Raw genomic sequence first — 8,997 nt, 5'->3', positions numbered from 1 at the left:
CGTATGTGTGTGTGTGCGTGTGTGTGTGCGTGTGTGTGTGAATGAGTGTATCATGATATGTGTGTGAGACACCTTTTGTTGGAGGGAGGGGCTGTTTGTTCATCCTGGCCACCTGGCTAACTTAGCCTTGAAATAACCACACAGAAATTGTATTCATTAAATAAAACTAAAGCCCATTAGCTTTAGTTTCTTATTGGCTAATTCTTACATCTTAATTTAACCCATTTCTATTAATCTGTGTATCGCTACATGTCAGTAGATTCCCAGGTAAAATTCCCAGCGTCAACAGTCTCTGGTGGATCCATGGTGTCTCTTCTACTTTGCTTTCTTTCTCCCAGCATTCAGTTATGTCTTCCCTGCCTACCTAAGTTTTGCCCTGTGAACAGGCTCAAAGCAGTTTCTTTTTTTTTTCTTTTTTTAATTTATTTATTTCTTTATTAATTAATTAAAGATTTCTGTCTCTTCCCCACCGCTGCCTCCCCTTTCCCTCACCCTCCCCCAGTCAAGTCCCCCTCCCTCGTCAGCCCAAAGAGCAATCAGGGTTCCCTGCCCTGTGGGAAGTCCAAGGACCACCCATCTCCATCCAGGTGATGCATCACTAGTAAGGTGAGCATCCAAACTGCCTAGGCTCCCACAAAACCAATAGGTGCAGTAGGATCAAAAACCCATTGCCATTGTTCTTGGGGTCTCAGTAGTCCTCATTGTCTGCTATGTTCAGCGAGACCGGTTTTAACCCAGGCTTTTTCAGACGCAGGCCAGCTGGCCTTGGTGAGTTCCCCAAAGCAGTTTCTTTATTAACCAATGAAAGCAACACAAAGACAGAAGGACCTCCTACACCATTTCCCCTTTTCTGTTTAAGCAAAAAGAAAGGCTTTAACTTTAACATAGTAAAATTACATATAACAAAATAGTTATCAAGCAAGAATTAGAGTTACAATATTTATATCTGATTTATTTTTATCATAACTAAAGAAAACTATAACTATAAATTCTTCAACTCTATAAAAGACTCCAGAAAAAATAATATGTATGTAAACTATGTAAACTGGAAGTGCATTGTAAGCAGCTTCCAAAACTCTAGAATTGACAGAGACATCTCTCTGCCTGGACAGTTACCCAAAGTTCTTTTGTACCGTTGGGGCATCCATCTTCAGCCTACAGGCCCATAGTATTCAGCAGACTTTTCCTTGAAGTAGGAAATTTCAAAGACAGTACAGCCTATATTGGGAGTTTTCAGTCACTTTCTTTGTGTCCTGCAGAATATCTGGCAGACTCTTTCATGAAGCAGGTACCCTAAAGGATCTTTTCACCTTTAGGCAAGTTCAGCAGTCATTGCTCAGTGGGTCCTTCATGTCCAGTTTATGTAACAGTCCAGGCAAGATCAGTTTCTTGCCCAAATGTCTAAACAACTCCATAAGGAGCCTCTTTGATGCCCATCTTCCTCTTGAAGTAGATTGATGCTGCCAGGAGCAGATGTATCTCATTGTCATGAAAAGGCCTAAATTCTTAAACATTTTAGATGCCATATTCTGAAGGTCTCTGAAAGATTTGAAGAATCCCTATCCATCTGAAACACTTCTCTGTACATCTAGAAAATCTAACTAACATGACTACAAATTTGACTATTATAGGTATTATCTATTAACCTATATTTCTTAATTATATACTACATTTTCAAATGAACTACACAATCACGATACCTTAATCAAGAACAGAAATATACAATATAACAAAATTGACCTTAAATTTGTACCAATAAACCAAGATCCATATGAATGCAAGTTATTCATATCTATATCATATCCCCCTTTAAATATAAAAGAACATTTATAAACAATATTTGGGATATGGGCATAGTTCTGTCCATGCTGCTTCCTGCTGTTTGAGGTCACTCTTAATTAGATCTTTCATGGTGTATTCTGTGTGGTAGGTTTATCTCAGTCAGAAGTTGGGCAAAGTATTTTCTTTGTGGGGGTGTTTACAGCAACCTTTCAGGGGGTCTTGTACCATGATACCACACTAGTCTGGAAGCAATCCATAGGTTCTCATCCTCTGTGGAAAGAAGAAAAGAACTTTTCCAAAGCAACATATCCTTAGAACCAAATTTGAAAGTCATGATCACTTTATAATATAATGCTGGTTTAGCTTAGCAGCCCATACAATGAAATGCCTCTCTGTACTTAGCTCATTCATAGTCAAAAAATTCAAAGATAACACAATAATATACATAATCCAGACTCTCTGTGAATTTTCCATTTTTACATGGCTTATTTTTCTTTACTCCTTTTAATCTATGACTGTACTTTGTCTCTTTAAAGCCTTTACCTGTTTTAAGCATTAACTTTATTTTATAACTCTCTATACTTTTTCCCTTCTCTCTCCCAAGCCTATGTACATTTATCCAATACTGTTACCCATTTAGAGTCCTTTTTCATCTGAATTTGTCTTTATTGTGTATCTGCAATTATTTTCTGATCAGAAGCATTTCTTAAAATGCTAAGCAGCTTGGTCTCAGTGGCCCTGGGTGCTGGCTCTGCCTCTCTCAGGCTTTAAATATGGTGTAGGTAGTTCACCTCAGCTCTAGGACTGCCAGGTGGGAGCCATCCTCACCACCTAAACTCTGGGTAGCACCATGCAACATATAAACCCTTTTTTTTCTGAGTAAAAGCTAAACCTGCCATGTAGTGCACTGCACGGCCTGGAAATCTCTCTGTGTATGATGGCGGGAATCTGCCATACTCTCCTGCTTGTGCACACCTAGTAGACTTGATCCCACTGCCTGCGCCAAGCCATGCACATGGTCTCAGCTACTTTTCTCCCAACCCTGAGTGGGCACACAAACACCTGGGCCCACAAATGCCATTGAAATGCTCCATAGTCAGAGTTTGCAGTGGTGGCATGGCTCAGAAAGCTGCGGTTTAAACCTGCTGCTGAGTCAGGAAAACCTCTCTTAAAAGAGCTGCGGCACACCACCAGCAAACAGCAAGAAGCTGTGTTAAACTATGTATTTTTATTTTTATTTTTTTTTTTGTTTAGAATTCTTTTTCGAGCCCTCTCAGGTTTAACATGGATTTAGTTGACCACATGGGTGCCAGATGTGGATGGAAGCTTAAAAGAAATCCCACACTAGCTCAGAATTGAGAAATAGATGGTTATTTATTTAGGGATAGACTCACAAATCAGAATCCTCTGTTTGAACAGAGATCAGAAAATGAATCCCACAACCGGAACAGAGAGGCCGGAAAAGAGAGCAGATGCATGCTCTATATCAGCATATATAGTATAAGAGGCCACGCCCTAATGGGCAGGTAACCACCAGCTGTAAGACTTCCTACAGCAACCTTTGAGTGTCAATCTTTTTTTTTTTTTTTCACCAAGTTGGGGACCAAGCTCATTGTTGTTTTGCTGCTGAACTGCCCGGTAGCTTCCCAGTTTTCTTGTCCTTGTACTAAAGTGTACATCCAGTTTTTATGTGGGTTCTGGGGGGTCAGAACCTGGATGCTCAAGCTTGAGTGTGCAGAGTTTACTCTCAGAAGCATCTTTCAGAAATAGTTTTTGAAGAGCTTGAGGTTCTATGATATTCCAGTGAGATACCTCAAATGTCACCAGGACATGTATTTATTAAATGCTAGAATATCTTCTCTGAAAAATTGCACCATTTTTTATTTTTTCTAAGTATTAAACTTTAACTTTTTGTCCTTTATCTTCTCTGCTCAATATATAAAATATTAGATTTTCGCAAATGATTACTTTGACATTATCAAGTTTCATGATGTGCAGTCCTTAAATGTATTTTAACTTAATTTAAGTGTATTTTAATTTTCATAACTGTTTCATCTTTGACTCATGCATTATTAAGAAATATTTTCCAATATCATAATTTTCTTTTCATCCATGTCTAATTAGGTTAAAACATCAACTTTATATCTTAAGTCTAGTTTGTGTCTGTATCTCAGTTACAAAGACTTAAATTTTAAATTGTGTGTGTGTGTGTGTGTGGTATATGCTTGTGTACATGCTGTGTGTGTGCACATGCATGGATGACAGAAGTCAATGTCGTGTCTTCCTCTGTCACACTCTATCTTATTTGGGTGGAGGGCAGGTTTTCTCACTGAACCTGGAACTCACTGGTGGATTAGGTCAGTGAGCTTCTATGATCCACCTCTCTCCACCTTCCATTGCTGGTATCATAGATAAAGACTGCTATACCTCAGTGGGGACTGGGGATTTGAACTCGGATCTTTATGCTTGTGTAGAAAACACATTACCCACTGACCATTTCCCAAGTCTTTAAGTTCTATTTTTATAAATACCCAAAAGTTTCATTTGCTTCTTTATAAATTGTTAATTTCCAGTAGCCTCACTCTTGTTAACCTTTAATCTCATTATTTTATTCCCTTAAATATTTTGTTTTGTTATCATAATTCTGAATCAGATAATTCCAGTATCTAATGCCCTGGGGGACAATGTTAAAGCAATTTTATTGTTTTTTTCCTTTTTCTACCCTTGTTTGTGACACTATTTGTTTAATAATTTTTATTTTAACCTTATTACTTATATATTATAGTATGTGATAAACCTTAGGGGAGAGTTTTGGATGCTTCCACCCAGAGAGAAAGAACATGTGTTTGCTCCATATACCGCAGAGCATAAGCAGTGATGTCACACTATGGGTTGCTTTCTCAGTATGCTTTCTTTTTTTCAGATTATATATAATCAGGTTTTAATAAGTATATATATATATTTTACATACATTAACTTTGTTTGTAACTAATTTGTAACTATCATCCAGGTATAAAAGTAAAGAATACATACATTTTATACAATTATAAGCATTTTATGATTTATAGTATCTGTGATATTTGAAACACAATGTAGGCTACAGATTTGCTCAAAACCAAATGTAGCTCTTATACAAATGCAGTACAATATGATGTTGCAATTAGAATCTATGAAAAGCAGTTATGAGGTTTTTTATGAATATATAATAAAAATTATAGTATATTAGCAATATCCATTTGCAATTTGTAATAAACTGGAAATGATTTGATACAGAATTACATGTATATCTACGAATGTTCATTTTAGACAAATTGTTAATATTTCACTTCTTCTCAAGGACAATTGCTTTCTAACCTATCTAAAGGAAAAGTACAAGGAGAATAGGAACTTGTTTCTTATTCCTTTTTTATATAGATTTCTCCAAATTATACTAAAGAAGAACACTCTCTGATTTATTCAGTAGGATGGCTACACAGGACAGATCCTAAACTTTCACAATCCACAGCAATTAGTTTTCATTCTCTAAGAGTGAAGTATCAAAATTTGTTTTAAAATTATTACTCATTAATGCTTCTTTCCAGCACTGTAATATCACCAGAGATTCAAAAAAATCAAAATACTTCCAAAATTAGAGTTTTGATCACAAGTCAATTGAGTAAATATTTCTTCAAACTTTACAGCTGTTTAAAATTCATATACTGATTGTCAAAGTGACTGTATTTCAAAATAGCCTTTCTGTCATTACTCTTCTCAAGCTTGCTTACCACTCATGGGAAGTGATGGTTAATCCACAGGCAGGGAAGGCTTTCTGGTACATTCTTAAGGTTCGGCTCTGCTGGTCATTAAGGTTTCTTTGCACCCATGAATTGAATAAATCTCTGACTATGGGTCATAAGTTCCTTTACTTTTTTTCCATTCTATGTGTATGTGTGTGTATGCATGTGTGTGTGTGTTCCTTTATATGGGTTTATATACATGAATACTGGGCAGGATCTGGGGTTACAAAGGCTGTGAGCTGTCCTGCTTGGGTCCTGGAATTTGGATCCTCCAAAAGAGTGGTAAGAACCATCTCTTCAGTCCCAGATCATAAATTCTTTGGTGATAGCTGGCATCAGTGGTAATACTATTTTAATTTTCCTTTCACAGGTACAGCAGAGATGCCATTTTCCTTAGAGGATCTCTTTACTGGAAGTCACCTTTCTTCTAGTTCATCCATCAGTGATGCTGATGTTTGGCTTCTTTAGGAAATCTCATGAAGCAGATGCACTACTTTGGAGTATTTTGAGTTCATGGAATATATAGTATTATGAATTATTATAATTATATATTGGAGAATAATTGTCAAACTACTAAAAATCAAATGTGTGATATATTAATATGTATGATTTTTAAAATTATATGGTTTAGTGATTTGCCTAATAACTACCATAATTGCAAAACAGTAATGATGAGCATAGGCATGATTTCAAGGTGTCTGCAGAACCCTGATATGGCACAAAACACCTCTGATTTATTCTGTAGGCAAGAGCAGCAATTGCTCCAACTGCTGTCCTTTGTTTTTTACATTTTGCATAATAAGGAATTTTAATATGCAAATAAAGATGTTTTTTTTTTTCTGTTCAAATCTATTCAATTTTCTTACAAATAATTTGAAACTTGTCAGACTTCAGGGTTAAGAATCCCTGGACAGAACCAATGTCATGTGACTTTGGACTCTTGTCTTCCAGTTCCCCTTGGCTTTTACCATATAGGGCAGTTTCTGGCTTAAACCAGCCATGAAAGGTGACCGATGTGCAACAGATGACAACGGAGTAATAGAGCAATGGTGTTCATGGAGGAACCGAGCAGTTACCATGGAGCTGAGCAAGGATGCAGTGTATTTCAGCTTCTCTTGGTGATGATACTGGACATGCTGGTATCTAGGAGCCCAGTCTGTTGAACTGTCAGAAGCAGGAGGATTTGCTTCTCCCATTATATTATAACTCATCTATTTATTTTACGTCCTGCTTACAGCATCCCCCCATCCTCTCCTCCCAGTATGCCCCTGCTGCTCATACCCCCAAGTCCCCTCCTCTTCCATCTCCAGGAAAGGGCAGGTCTTGTATGAGTGTCAACAAAACATGGCATATTAAGTTGCAGTAGGACTAAGCACCTCCCCTTGTATTAAAGCTGGGCAATGTGACCCAGTATGAGGAGTAGGGTCCCAAAAGCCACTAAAAGAGTCAGAGACAGCCCCTGTTCCTGCTGTTAGAAGTTCCACAAGAGGACCAAGCTATACAACTGTAAAATGCATGCTGTAAAATGTCTCATGCTGGCTCCCTGTTGTCAGTTCAGTCTCTGTGAACCCCATGAGCCCAGATTAATTAATTGTGTGAGCCTTCCCATGGTGTCCTTGACCCTTCTAGCTCCTACTCTGCTTTTTCCACCTCCTCCACAGGATTCCCAAACTGCCTAATGTTTGGCTGTGGGCCTCTGCATCTGCCTCCATCAATTGCTGGATGATACCTCTCTGATAACAACTGGGCCATGCACCAATCTGGTCATAGGAGATAGCCAGTTCAGGCCACTTATCCATTACTGCTAGAAGTCTAAGCTGGGATCTTCCCCATACACTCCTGGGAGATTCCCCTGTGCCAGACTTCCACCCAAGCCCTCCCCCAGCAGTCCCCTCAACACTCTTACCCTCTCCCTTGCACCCCTAAACCTGGTCACTCGTGTTTTCATCCCATTCCATCCTCAGTCTACCTCTATTTTTCCTTCCCAGGGAGTGTCCTCCCATGACCCTCCTTGTTTGCTAGTCTCTCTGGATCTGTGGATTGTAGCATAGATTTCCTTTATTTAACATAATATCCCCTTATGAGAGAATACATACTGTGTTTGTCTTTCTCAGTCTGGGTTCCCTCACTCAGGATGATCTTTTTCTAGTTCCATCCACTTGCCTTCAAATTCCTATGTCCTTGTTTTTAATAAGTAATACTCCATTGCATATATGTTCCATATTTTCCTTATCCATTCCTCGGTTGTGAGGCATCTAGGTTGTTTCCAGGTTCTAGCTATTACAAATAAAGTTACTATGAACATAGTTGAGCAAGTGTCTTTGTGGTATAATTGAGCATCCTTTAGGTATATGCCTAGTATAGCTGGGTCTTGCAGTAGGTTGATTCCCAGTTTTCTGAGAAACTGCTCCACTGACTTTCAAAGGAACTGCACAAGTTTGCACTCCCGCCACCAATGAAGGAATGTTCTCCTTGCTCCATATCCTTTCTGGCAGGAGTTGTCACTTTTGTTTTTGTTCTTAGCCATCCTGACTCTGATGGAATCTCAGAGTCATTTTGATTTGCATTTCCCTGATGGCTAATGGTGTTGAACACTTCCTTAAGTGTTCTTGTCCATTTCAGATTCTTTTGTTGAGAATTCTCCATTTAGATCCATACTCCATTTTTAATTGGATTATTTGATTTGTTGATAATCAGTTCCTAAGTTCTTTATATATTTTGGAAATCAGTCCTCTGTTAGATGTGGGGTTCATTCTGTAGGCTGCCATTTTGTCCTATTGATGGTGTCTTTTGTCTCACAAAACTTCAATTTCATGAAGTTCCATTAATTAATTTTTCATCTCAGAGCATGCGCTGATGGTGTTCTGTTCAGGAAGTTGTCTCTTGTGACTAAACATTCCGGATTATTTCCCATTTTCTCTTCTGTGAGGTTCAGTGTATCTGAATTTATGTTGAGGTCTTTGATCTACTTGGACTTGAGTTTTGTTCAAATATGGATCAACATGCATTCTTCTACATACTGACATCCAGTGAGACCAACACCATTTGTTTGTTGAAGATGCTTTTCTTTTTCCCATTGTACAGTTTGGCTTCGTTGTCAAAAATCAAGTGTCCATAGCTGTGTGGATTTACATTTGGGTCTTTGATTCAATTCCATTGGTTCCCCTATTTTTAGGACAATACCCTGCTGTTTTTATTACAATAGTTCTGTAGCAGAGCTTGAAATCAGGGATGGTAATACCTCTTGAAGTTCTTTTATTGTATAGGATTGTTTTAGCTATCTTGTATTTTTTGTTCGTATATAGGAGGGCTACCGATTTGCTGGCTGAGTATATGGTCAGGTTTAGAGAAGGTTCCATGTGGTGCTGAAAAGAAGGTTTATTCCTTTATGTTTGGGTGAAATGTTCTGCCTATATCTGTTAGGCCCATTTGAGTCATT

The sequence above is a fragment of the Alexandromys fortis genome, unplaced genomic scaffold (assembly GCF_014885135.2).
Source record: "Alexandromys fortis isolate MF-2015 unplaced genomic scaffold, M_Fortis_MF-2015_v1.1 scaffold_328, whole genome shotgun sequence".
Lineage (NCBI taxonomy): Eukaryota > Metazoa > Chordata > Mammalia > Rodentia > Cricetidae > Alexandromys > Alexandromys fortis.
Note: the sequence above shows the minus strand (reverse complement) of the source record.